This window comes from Eubalaena glacialis, chromosome 19 (genome assembly GCF_028564815.1).
Source record: "Eubalaena glacialis isolate mEubGla1 chromosome 19, mEubGla1.1.hap2.+ XY, whole genome shotgun sequence".
Lineage (NCBI taxonomy): Eukaryota > Metazoa > Chordata > Mammalia > Artiodactyla > Balaenidae > Eubalaena > Eubalaena glacialis.
Genome location: NC_083734.1, coordinates 16143100 through 16153305, shown reverse-complemented (window position 1 = coordinate 16153305; position 10206 = coordinate 16143100). Strand labels below are relative to the sequence as shown.

The following is a 10206-nucleotide window of genomic DNA, read 5'->3' as shown; positions in this document are numbered from 1 at the left end:
TGTGTCCTGTAAATTTTGGTATGCTGTGTTGTTTTCATTTGACTCTTAAGTATTTTCTAATTTCCCTTGTAATTTCTTCTTTGATGCACTGGTTGTTTAAAAGTGTGTTGTTTAATTTCCATAATTTTCCCGTTTTCCTTTTGTTACTGATTTCTAACTGTATTCCATTGTGATCTTAGAAGACACTCTGTATGAGATCTATCTTTTAAAATCTATTGAGACTTAATTTGCGGCCTAACATATGGTCCATCTTGGAAAATGTCCCATGTGCACTTGAGAAGAATGTGTATTCTACTGTTGTTGGGTAGTGTTCTGTATATGTCTGTTAGATCTAGTTGGTTTATTGTGTTAAGTCTTCTATTTCCTTACTTATCTTTTGTCTGATTGTTCTATACATTATTTTCAGTGTGGTAATGAAGTCTCCAACTATTATTATAGAACTGTCTATTTCTCCCTTCAATTCTGTTTTTGCTTCATACATTTTGATGGTTTGTCATTAAGTGCATAAATGTTTATAACTGTTATATTTTCTTGCTGCACCAAATCTTTTGTTAATACAGAACATCCCTCTTTGTCTCTTATAACCTTTTTGATCTGAAGTCTACTTTATCTGATAATTAGTACAGTCACCCCTGCTCTCTTCTGGTTACTATTTGCATAGAATATCTTTTTCCATCCTTTTACTTTCAACCTGATTGTGTCTTTGGATCTCAAATGAGTCTCTTGTAGTTGGGTCATGTATTTTTTATCCCTTATGCCAATCTCTGTCTTTTGTTTGAAGAGTTTCATGGACTCATTTACACTTAAAGTAATTACTGATAAGAAAGGACTTGCTTCTCTCATTGTGCTGTTTATTTTACACATGGCTTAAAGCTTTTTTTGTCCCTTATTTCCCCGCATTACTGTCTTCTTTTGTGTTTTGTTGAGTTTTTGTAGTGAAATGTTTAAATTCCTTTCTCATTTCCTTTTGTGTGTGTTCTATAGCTAATTTCTTTGTGGTTATCATAGGATTACACTTAACAACCTAAAGTTTTAACACTCTGAATTCAACTTATACCAGCTTAGCTTCAATAACATACAAAAACTCTGCTCCTTTACAGCTCTGTCTCCACTCCTTTCAGTTTCTGATGTCACAACACCATTATTCATGGTGTCCCAAAACATAAACTAATAATTCTTTTAAATGCATTAGTCTCTTAAATTATGTATAAAACAAGATTTGGAGTTATAAACCAGAGTTACAGAAACACTAGCTTTTACACTAATCATTGGGGGTTTTTTAGTTTAAATGTATTAGTCTCTTAAATCATGCAGAAAATAAAAAGTGCAGTTACAAACCAAGGATACAATAATACTAGCTTTTATAATTGCTCATGTATTTACCTTTACTGAAATCTTTATATCTCCATATGGCTTTGAGTTACTATCTGATGTCCTTTCATTTTACCTTGCAGGAAGCCCTTGGGCATTTCCTGTAGGGCAGGTCTAGTGGTCATAAACTCCCTCAGCTTTTATTTATTTGGAATATCTTAACTTCTCTTTCTCTTTTGAAGGGCAGTTTTGCCAGATATAGGATTCTTGGTTGACCGTTTTCTTCTTTTAGAACTTTGAATATATTGGCCCATTGTCTTTTGGCCTCCAAAGTTTCTGATAAGAAAACTTCTGGCCTCCAGATTTCTGATGAGAAATCTGCTGATATTCTTCTTGGGGATCCCTTGTATGTGATGATGCACTTCTTTCTTGATGCTTTCAAGATTCTTTCTTTGCCTTTGTCTTTTGAAAGTTTTATTATAATGTGTCTCAGTGTGGGTCTCTTTGAGTTCATCTTACTTGGAGTTTGTTGAGCTTCTTGGATATTTATACTGTGTCTTTCAACAAATTTGGGAAGGTTTTTTTTGTTGTTGTTGTTGATTTTTGGCTGTGCCACGTGGCTTGCAGGATCTCAGTTCCCGAACCAGGGACTGAACCTGGGCCACCGCAGTGAGAGCCTGGAATCCTAACCACTAGGCCACCAGGGAACACCCACATTTGGGAAGTTTTTAGCCATTATTTCTTTAAATATTTGCTCTGGCTCTTTCTCTCTCATCCTTCCGGGTCTCCCATGATATGTATGTTGGTCCTCTTGATGATGTCCCATAAGTCCCTTAAGTTCTGCTTGCTTTAATTCAGTCCTTTTTCTTTCTGTTCCTCAGACTTGATAATTTCCATTGTCCTATCTTCAAGTTTGATGATCTTTTCTCTTGCCTGCTCAAATCTGCCTCTGAATCCATCCAGCAAATTTTTAATTTTACTGTAGTTTTCAGCTCCAGAAGCTCTTTTTTGGTTTCTTTTTAGATTTTCTATCTCCTTATTGACATTTCCATTTTGTTCACACATCATTTTTATAACTTCCTCCACATTTTCCTTTAGTTCTTTGAACATCTTTAAGATGGTTGTTTTAAAGTCTTTGTATAGTATATCTGCCATTAGGTCTTTTTCAGGGACAGTTTCTGCTATTTTTTTCTTTTGAATGGGTCATACTTTACTGTTTTTTGTATGCCTTGTGATTTTTTTGTTGAACACTGGACATTTGAATCTAATAATGTGGTAACTTTGGAAATCAGATTCTCCACCTTCCCCAGGGTTTACTATTTTTTTGTTATTGTTTTTGTTTTTTTGATTGCTGTAGGCCATCTCTGTGCCAAGGATCAGTCTGAGATGTAAGCTTAAGGTCTTCTCAGGTCTTTTCTGAGCCCTTCCCTAGGCATATGTGGACACATTCTAATTTTCCCCCTATATGAGCTGTTTTTGAAGTCCTCTCTTTAATGTCTGACTCCCAAAAGGTGGAAAGGCAAAAAGTGAAAGGGGAGAAAAGAAGGGTGCTAGCCCTTTAAATCCCTGGATGTCACTTCAGCATGAGGGAGAGGGGCTTGCAACAAAGGGGGGAGATGCAGCAACACTGGCTGCCTGCCCCTTTGTCTGCACCTCTATGATCATAAGTGGCACTCAGTTATCAGATCACAGATCCCTGATATCTGGAGGACAGGGTCTTTTTTGCCCACCCCATCTTATATGAGCCGTGTGCAAGCTACACCAGGAACATGTGCACAGCTGCCTACCATGTGGCTGAGGGGGAGGGATGGATAGCTACTAAGAGCTAAAAGCTGAAATTGACCACAATTTACCCTCCAGTTCTTCCCCTAGTAGTTGCAGGCCTTCAACAGACTCCAGAGTTCCAAAATAGTTACGTCAGACAGATTCTGCCAGCGCAATTTGTTGTCGAGATGGAGAGCCAGATTCCTGGTGCTTCCTACTCCACTATCTTCCCAGAATCCTCTCCCAGCAGTAATAGGTATTTGACACTTTATTAGTCTCTGGAGTTTTATACTATAAGAAAACAACTTTTCAAAAACTTACTTTGGCAAAGTCAAGAATTGAGGGGAAATTGTTTTCTCTCTTTTTTTTTTTTTAATACCCTGAAGAATAACATCTGGGGGGGAAAAAGTAAAATTATTAAAAGAAAAAAACCAAGTAAAATTATTTACCTAGCTTTAAAAGATATACCTAATTTCATTATGGCTGCAATAATTAGTTTGCTTTTCAAGTCAGATTTAAGAGAAATGCCTATCGTAGCTACCAGAAGCAGAACATGTCAGATAAATATAAAATAGAATCTGTGAATACATTCTTCAGAAACACAGAGTACTTCAGGGAAGTGAAAATTCTTACTCTTGTTGAGTGGCTAGGAAAAGAACCTTTCAAAGTGTGCACTTACCAATTTAAAGGGGCTACTCCATACAGTGGCAGAACTCAAGAAGATGAGAGGATAGCTCACTACATCCCCTGGTGGCCACATCAAAATATTTATAAACAGCTGAAAGTTCTCTGGATCAGAATAGTAACCCATATGGTGGGAGGTGGAGATTCAGACTTCAGGAGGGCCAAAAGCAAAAGATGAGGAGCTTCACTATCATCAGTTAGAGACGGTTTTTAAATACATGGAAAGCTCTACTTTTGTAAATCAATCAATCACATACACACACATATTCTGCTATAAGTTCAATAAAAGCCTTCTCCATGAAATATTAATATCATCATTCTGTTTCTTAAAATAGAAAAGTGAGGTGAGGGGGGCATCTTACTATCAAATGGCTCAGAAAAAAAAGTTCCTTGTACTGTATCAGCAATTTTTCTATGAGACTCCTTCAAAATTAAAAAATATACATAGGAGGATAAATTATCAGTTCATTTTTACAGCAGACTTTTCCTCTTTACCACTTTTTTTTTTTTTAAGTAGAATACTCTTATTCTCTAGGTTAACAAATTCTTTAACTAGAACATATACTCAGGTAGAAGTACATCTGTTTTCCTTCCACAGCCTAAAGATGGGCAATGTAGTATTTACTGTCATTATGATATTTAAATCCATACAAAAATTATTTCACTAAATAGGCTGAAATTAAATGAAGTCATATCTCAAAACTAAAAAAATAAACAGAGCAAATACAAGAGAAAGAGAACTTCACAAGGTACCAAATAGAGATCTGGAAGAAAGAGTTGGCCACAAAATGAATGCATTAGTAACACAGTACCATTGTGAAATTATATCTTACACAAAGACATGCCCTGATTCCATGTTTTCTTTCAGCCGTCTTCAAGCTGTTTCCACTTGACTACTGCCCTGTTGCTTCACATGTTCAAAGGTGAACTCTTCATATGTGTTCACAGAAGTTCTCTTTTTCAACTATATCATTTCTAGTAAAGATATCAACCAATATTCTATTCTCTTTCATTCATTCATTCATTCAACAAGCATTTACTGAGTGGCAACTACAGGCTAATTGCTGTGGATACTGAGATAAAAGACACAGTCCCTGTCCTCATGCTGCTGTCAGTTGGAAGTGATTGCCCACCTCTAGCCATTTGCCTGCAACAGCTTCCTGAGTCATTTTCCTGCCTCCTCTCATACTGCATAACACTGCCAGACTCTTTTCTGGCATTCATGCCATTCTTCTAGACAAAGATCTATCAAATCAAAACTCCTCTGCTCTTAAGATATAGACAATTGTCTTCTTATTGTCCCTGGAACACATTAGCACCTACTTCCAGACTTCTGGGGATATCCTCCCACTCTCCCCATCCTCCTATATTTGGAATGCTCTTCTTCTGTTCTCCTATCTAATCCCATTCGTTCAAGACCCAACTCTTCCCAGGATATTTTCTGATACTCCTCTGGCCCACACTGCTTGCTCTCTCTCTTCCCCACCTGCAACAAAACTTTCATTGTTAGGTTTGACGTACTTAAGAGAAAATAACACATTTTCAAAGGTGCAGAACTTTTTCAGTAGATGGTAAGTAATTCTTTATGTCTATGAAAAACTGAAGAGGAAGAAATTACGTTTAAAAACAGGAGAGGTTTAGGGCTAAACATGAAAAATAACTACACATTCAGAGTAACTAAAAATAGTGACAAATATTATACATGTTGCTTGAGTTGAGGGGAGAAAACATAAAAACTGTCCTGAGTGGCTTAAACATTCATTTGCCTAAAAAAAGTAGTACGGGGGGTGGGTGGGATTTCTTTGAGATGTTTGAAACTATATTATTGTACAATACTATAAATTGCTGACCCAAAAGACAATTTCCTAAAGGTTATTCCTTTTGTCTTTACTTTATACAATTCTTAGCTTAGAGTTGATATATACAGAAATGGGAGAATTCTACTATAATTAAAATATTTTCCAAGTTTAGATCTAAGGTACTTTGTTTCCTTCCACAACTAGTCACCTTAAAAAAGATGTCTTGGGATTTCAAGATTTATTTCAATGGCATCTTTCTTTTGCTCACTTTTATTTATTATCTTGCAATTTTATTAGGTTGACTCATATGAGATAGCCATTTATAAATCAAAATGGTTGAATATTGGTGTGTTACATGGTTTCATTTTATAGTTACCTTCCTGGTTGTTCCCCAGTCAGCAAAGTGGGTTATGACACAAGAAGACGAAAAGCTATCAGTTCATAAATATGCAAAAGAAAAGACTGGAGGGACTTCCCTGGTGGCACAGTGGTTAAGAATCCGCCTGCCAATGCAGGGGACATGGGTTCAAGCCCTGGTCCAGGAAGATCCCACATGCCACGGAGCAACTAAGCCTGTGAGCCACAACTACAGAGCCTGTGCTCTAGAGCCCGTGAGCCACAACTACTGAGGCCACGTGCCACAACTACTGAAGCCCACACGCCTAGAGCCCATACTCTGCAACAAGAGAAGCCACCGCAATGAGAAGCCTGCGCACCGCAACGAAGAGTAGCCCCCACTCGCTACAACTAGAGAAAGCCTGTGCGCAGCAACTAAGACCCAACGCAGCCAAAAATAAATAAATAAATTTATAAAGAAAAAAAAAGGCCAAGACTGGAACTGAATTTCATCCATTTATATTTTTATCAAAAAGGTAATAATACACAACCTGATTTTTAGCTCTACAATTATTATTATTTTTTTATGCTTATCTCCTGGGAATGACAAAGCAGCGCCAGAATTAGATATCATAAAAAGGAGCTGGTGTGACATGAGTAGATCATTTGTTTTTTAATTATAGTAAAATACATATAACATAAAATTTGCCCTCTTAAATAACTATTTTTAAGTGTACAAGGCATGAAGTAATTCACACTGTTGTTCGTTGTTCAACTATCACTACCATCCATCTCTAGAACTTTTTTCTCTTCCAAAAATGAAATTCTGTACCCATTAAATAACTCCCTATCCATCCTCCCCTATCCCCTGGCAACCAACATTCTACTTCCCATCTCTGAGAATTCGACTACAGTAGGTACCTCATATAAGTGGAATCATACAATATGTATCCTTCTGGGACTGCCTTTTTTCACTTAGCATAATGTCCTCAAGGTTCATCATAAATTGCAGGATTTCCTACTTTTTTAAGCCTGAATAATATTCCATTATACGTATATATTACATTTTGTTTATCCATTTATCTGTCTATGGATACTTGGGTTGCTTCTACCCTTCGGCTAATAATGTTGCTATGAACATGGGTGCACAAATTTCTCAAGACCCTGCTTTTAGTTATTTTGAGTATATACTCAGAAAGGGAATTGCTGGATCATACGGTAATTTCTAATTTTTTCCCACACATTAACATTTATTAAACATTTTGAGTACTATACACAATAGAAATATTGGTTAGTTATTTCTCTATTAATCAACATTTGGGATGTTTCCAAGTTTAAAAAAAATGTTGCAACAAATACTCTTGGGTCCATCTCTTTGTTCTGGATTAACTTCTAAAAGTGGAAGTTCTGGGTCCAAATCCAGAATATTTTGAATTTTAATTGATACTGCTAACTTACACTCTAAAAAGGCTGTACCAATTTATAAGGCAGAAAATGCTATTTTTTTGGATACTAATAATCTAAATCTTTGCTAACACAATGGTTAAAACGTGTTTTAATTTTCACTTTTTAATTCTGTGAAGTTTAGTTTCTAACTTACTAATTTTGGTTTCTAGCAATATTCACACTCAATTCATTACATCTTTGAATTCTTAATTTTAGCGTGCTTGTTACTAGATTACTCTTTTTTTTTGTAAAGAGCAGCCAATTCTTCCATCATTGTAACATCCCATGGAATCTCATTGAAGATCAGAAACAGAAAATGAGACAGAATGAAGGGAGGCTGTGAACATGAACATTCTCCAAGAAAAGGGAAGAGTACCCCAAAAAGATTCAGAGATCGTCAAGGCTGCTACTCCCACCACACGCCGAGAGTGCGAGGGCTGACAGGCAAGGCTGCCTCCACATCCGTTTCAAAGGTGCCAGGTAGGTGGGCCCTTGCAGAACACTGCATGGGTGGTACTCCAAGGGAGCCAGAAGTGCAGGGCTGCTCAGGTGATCCCTGGAGATGACACCACTACTCCAGTGAGTCCTGAAGGCAGGACTACTTCCCCACTGGGTTTAGAAGGCACAGTATCAAACCAAAGAGGATTATTCTTGAGCCTTAAGATCTAATGGTATTTGTCTAAGTTTTGGACTTACTTGGGCCCTGTCATCTTTTCTTTCCTTTCTATTTCTCCCTTTTGGAATGGGAATGTCTAGCCTATGCCTGTCCTACCATTGTATTTTAAAGTGTATAATTAATCTGATTCCACAGGTTCATAGCTGGAGAGGAATTTTGCCTCAAGTCTCACCCATATCTTATTTAGATGATATTTAGATAAGACTTTGGACTTCAGAGTCGATGCTAGAATGAGTTAAGACCTTTGGGGCTGTTGGGATGTGATGAATATATTTTGTATGTGAGAAGGAGATGAATTTTGGGGGGCATGGGTGGAATGTTATGGACTAAATGTTTATGTGCCCCCCAAATCTGTATGCTGAAGCCAACCTCCAATGTGATGATATTTGGAGATGGGAGCCTTTGGGAGGAAATTAGGGTTAGATGATGTCATGAGGGTGTGGCCAACATGATAGGATTCGTGTACATTCAAGAAGAGGAAGAGAGCATAGCACCCTCTCTCTTACAGCCATGTGAGGACTCAGCAAGAAAGCAGCTGTCTACAAGCCAGGAAGAGGGTTCTCATCAGGAAGCAAATCTGCCAGCACATTGATCTTGGACTACTAGCTTCCAGAACCGTGAGAAACAAATGTCTGAAATTTAAGCCACTCAATCTATGGTATTTTGTTATAGGAGCCCAAGCTGACTAAGACAGGTTGTTTGTTTTTTTCTTGCTGAGTTGTAAAAGAGTTCTTTTTATATTCTGGATATTAATCCCTTATTAGCTACATGATTTGCAAATATCTTCTCCCATTCTGTGGGTTGCCTTTTCACTCTTTTGTTGTGTTCTTTGATGCACAGAAGTTTTACATTTTGATGCAGTCTAATTTATCTATTTTTGTTATTGTTTTTGCCTGTGAACATTGGTTTTTAAAGGCAGCATAGTTTGAGCTAATTATACTAAAAGATTACTTTTAACTTATGACTTTCCCAATAAATGATATTTGGTTAAAATAAGAGATTAATGCAACATCTTTTTTTATTACCTGGAATTGGTATTAGTTTCAATGATATACTGTTTTTACGGTTCTTAATGGCTTGACAATTCAGTGCTGTGAATAAGAAAATAGACTTGCATTGCCTCATCATTATGTAATTTTGGGGGACAATTATCCCAGTAGATACATAAAGAAATTAACCCAGAGATCTTTAAATCTGGCCTAATAGAAAATTTAAGAATCCTTTGGAATCCTTTTTCATTCTAATGGGAATAAGGTTATGATGTCTCTGGTAAACAATGAACTAAAATTTCTTCTAGGTTTCTGTCCCTTAGTCCTATGCAAAAGAATGGCACTTCACTGTCCGATCTTCCCTAAGAGACAGTGAGAAATTAAGCTTTAAGCCTAAATTTTTGTGATAAGGCAGGAAAAATATTGCCAATAACCTCAGTTACTGATGAAAAGGAACTATTTTTATATTAAGTTGTGGTTTACACAAGTGAGGTATATATACATCAACAAATACACGATAATTTATCATTAAGGAAGCACGCCCTTTAGCCAGCTTCTCTACAATGAACACGTTTATTGTATCCGTTCTCAGTATCATCTAGAATAGCTCTTGCGATTGAGTTCAGAGGACACAAATTTGGTAGCATTTAAATGACCATCTAGAACTTACCAGGACTATTTCTTGTGGGAGGGAGTTGATTAAAAAAAAACATTTTATTTCACAGACATTTAAACAAATATTTTTAAAAGGCACTTATTTCTTACAAAAGATGTACCCCATTGTGTCACAGTATAATAATGTTTATAACAGGAAAGTTGAATTCCATGCAATCTTGAGAAATTAAAATACCATATAATATAGTTTGTTGCATACAACATTGACATTGCTATTATAGACTTTCAAAGTTTTAAGGATTTCAGTGAATTCTGAACTATTGAATCTTTAATACTACCATAAAAAATTTTAAAGACGATAACAGAAATGTTATTATATATGTCCTAGATGTCTCTCATAATTTTTTTCTTTTAATGGCAGCAGGTATTGGTATCCTTATAACATGCCCACTATTCCATGAGAGGGAGAAAAAAAGTTTCATTGTATTTTAAAAGATTGGGTAAGTTACTTAGTATATTCTTTGTATTGAGGAAGTGAAATATTAACCAATCTGTAAAAATTGTCAAAACCTATCAAAATGAATGA

General features: G+C 36.3%; 1 protein-coding gene across 4 annotated transcripts in view; it reads right to left on the bottom strand.

Annotated features, from left to right (window-relative positions):
* Positions 1–10206, bottom strand: part of SSH2 (slingshot protein phosphatase 2) — a 238218-nt gene that overhangs the window by 127358 nt on the left and 100654 nt on the right. The window lies entirely within an intron of this gene.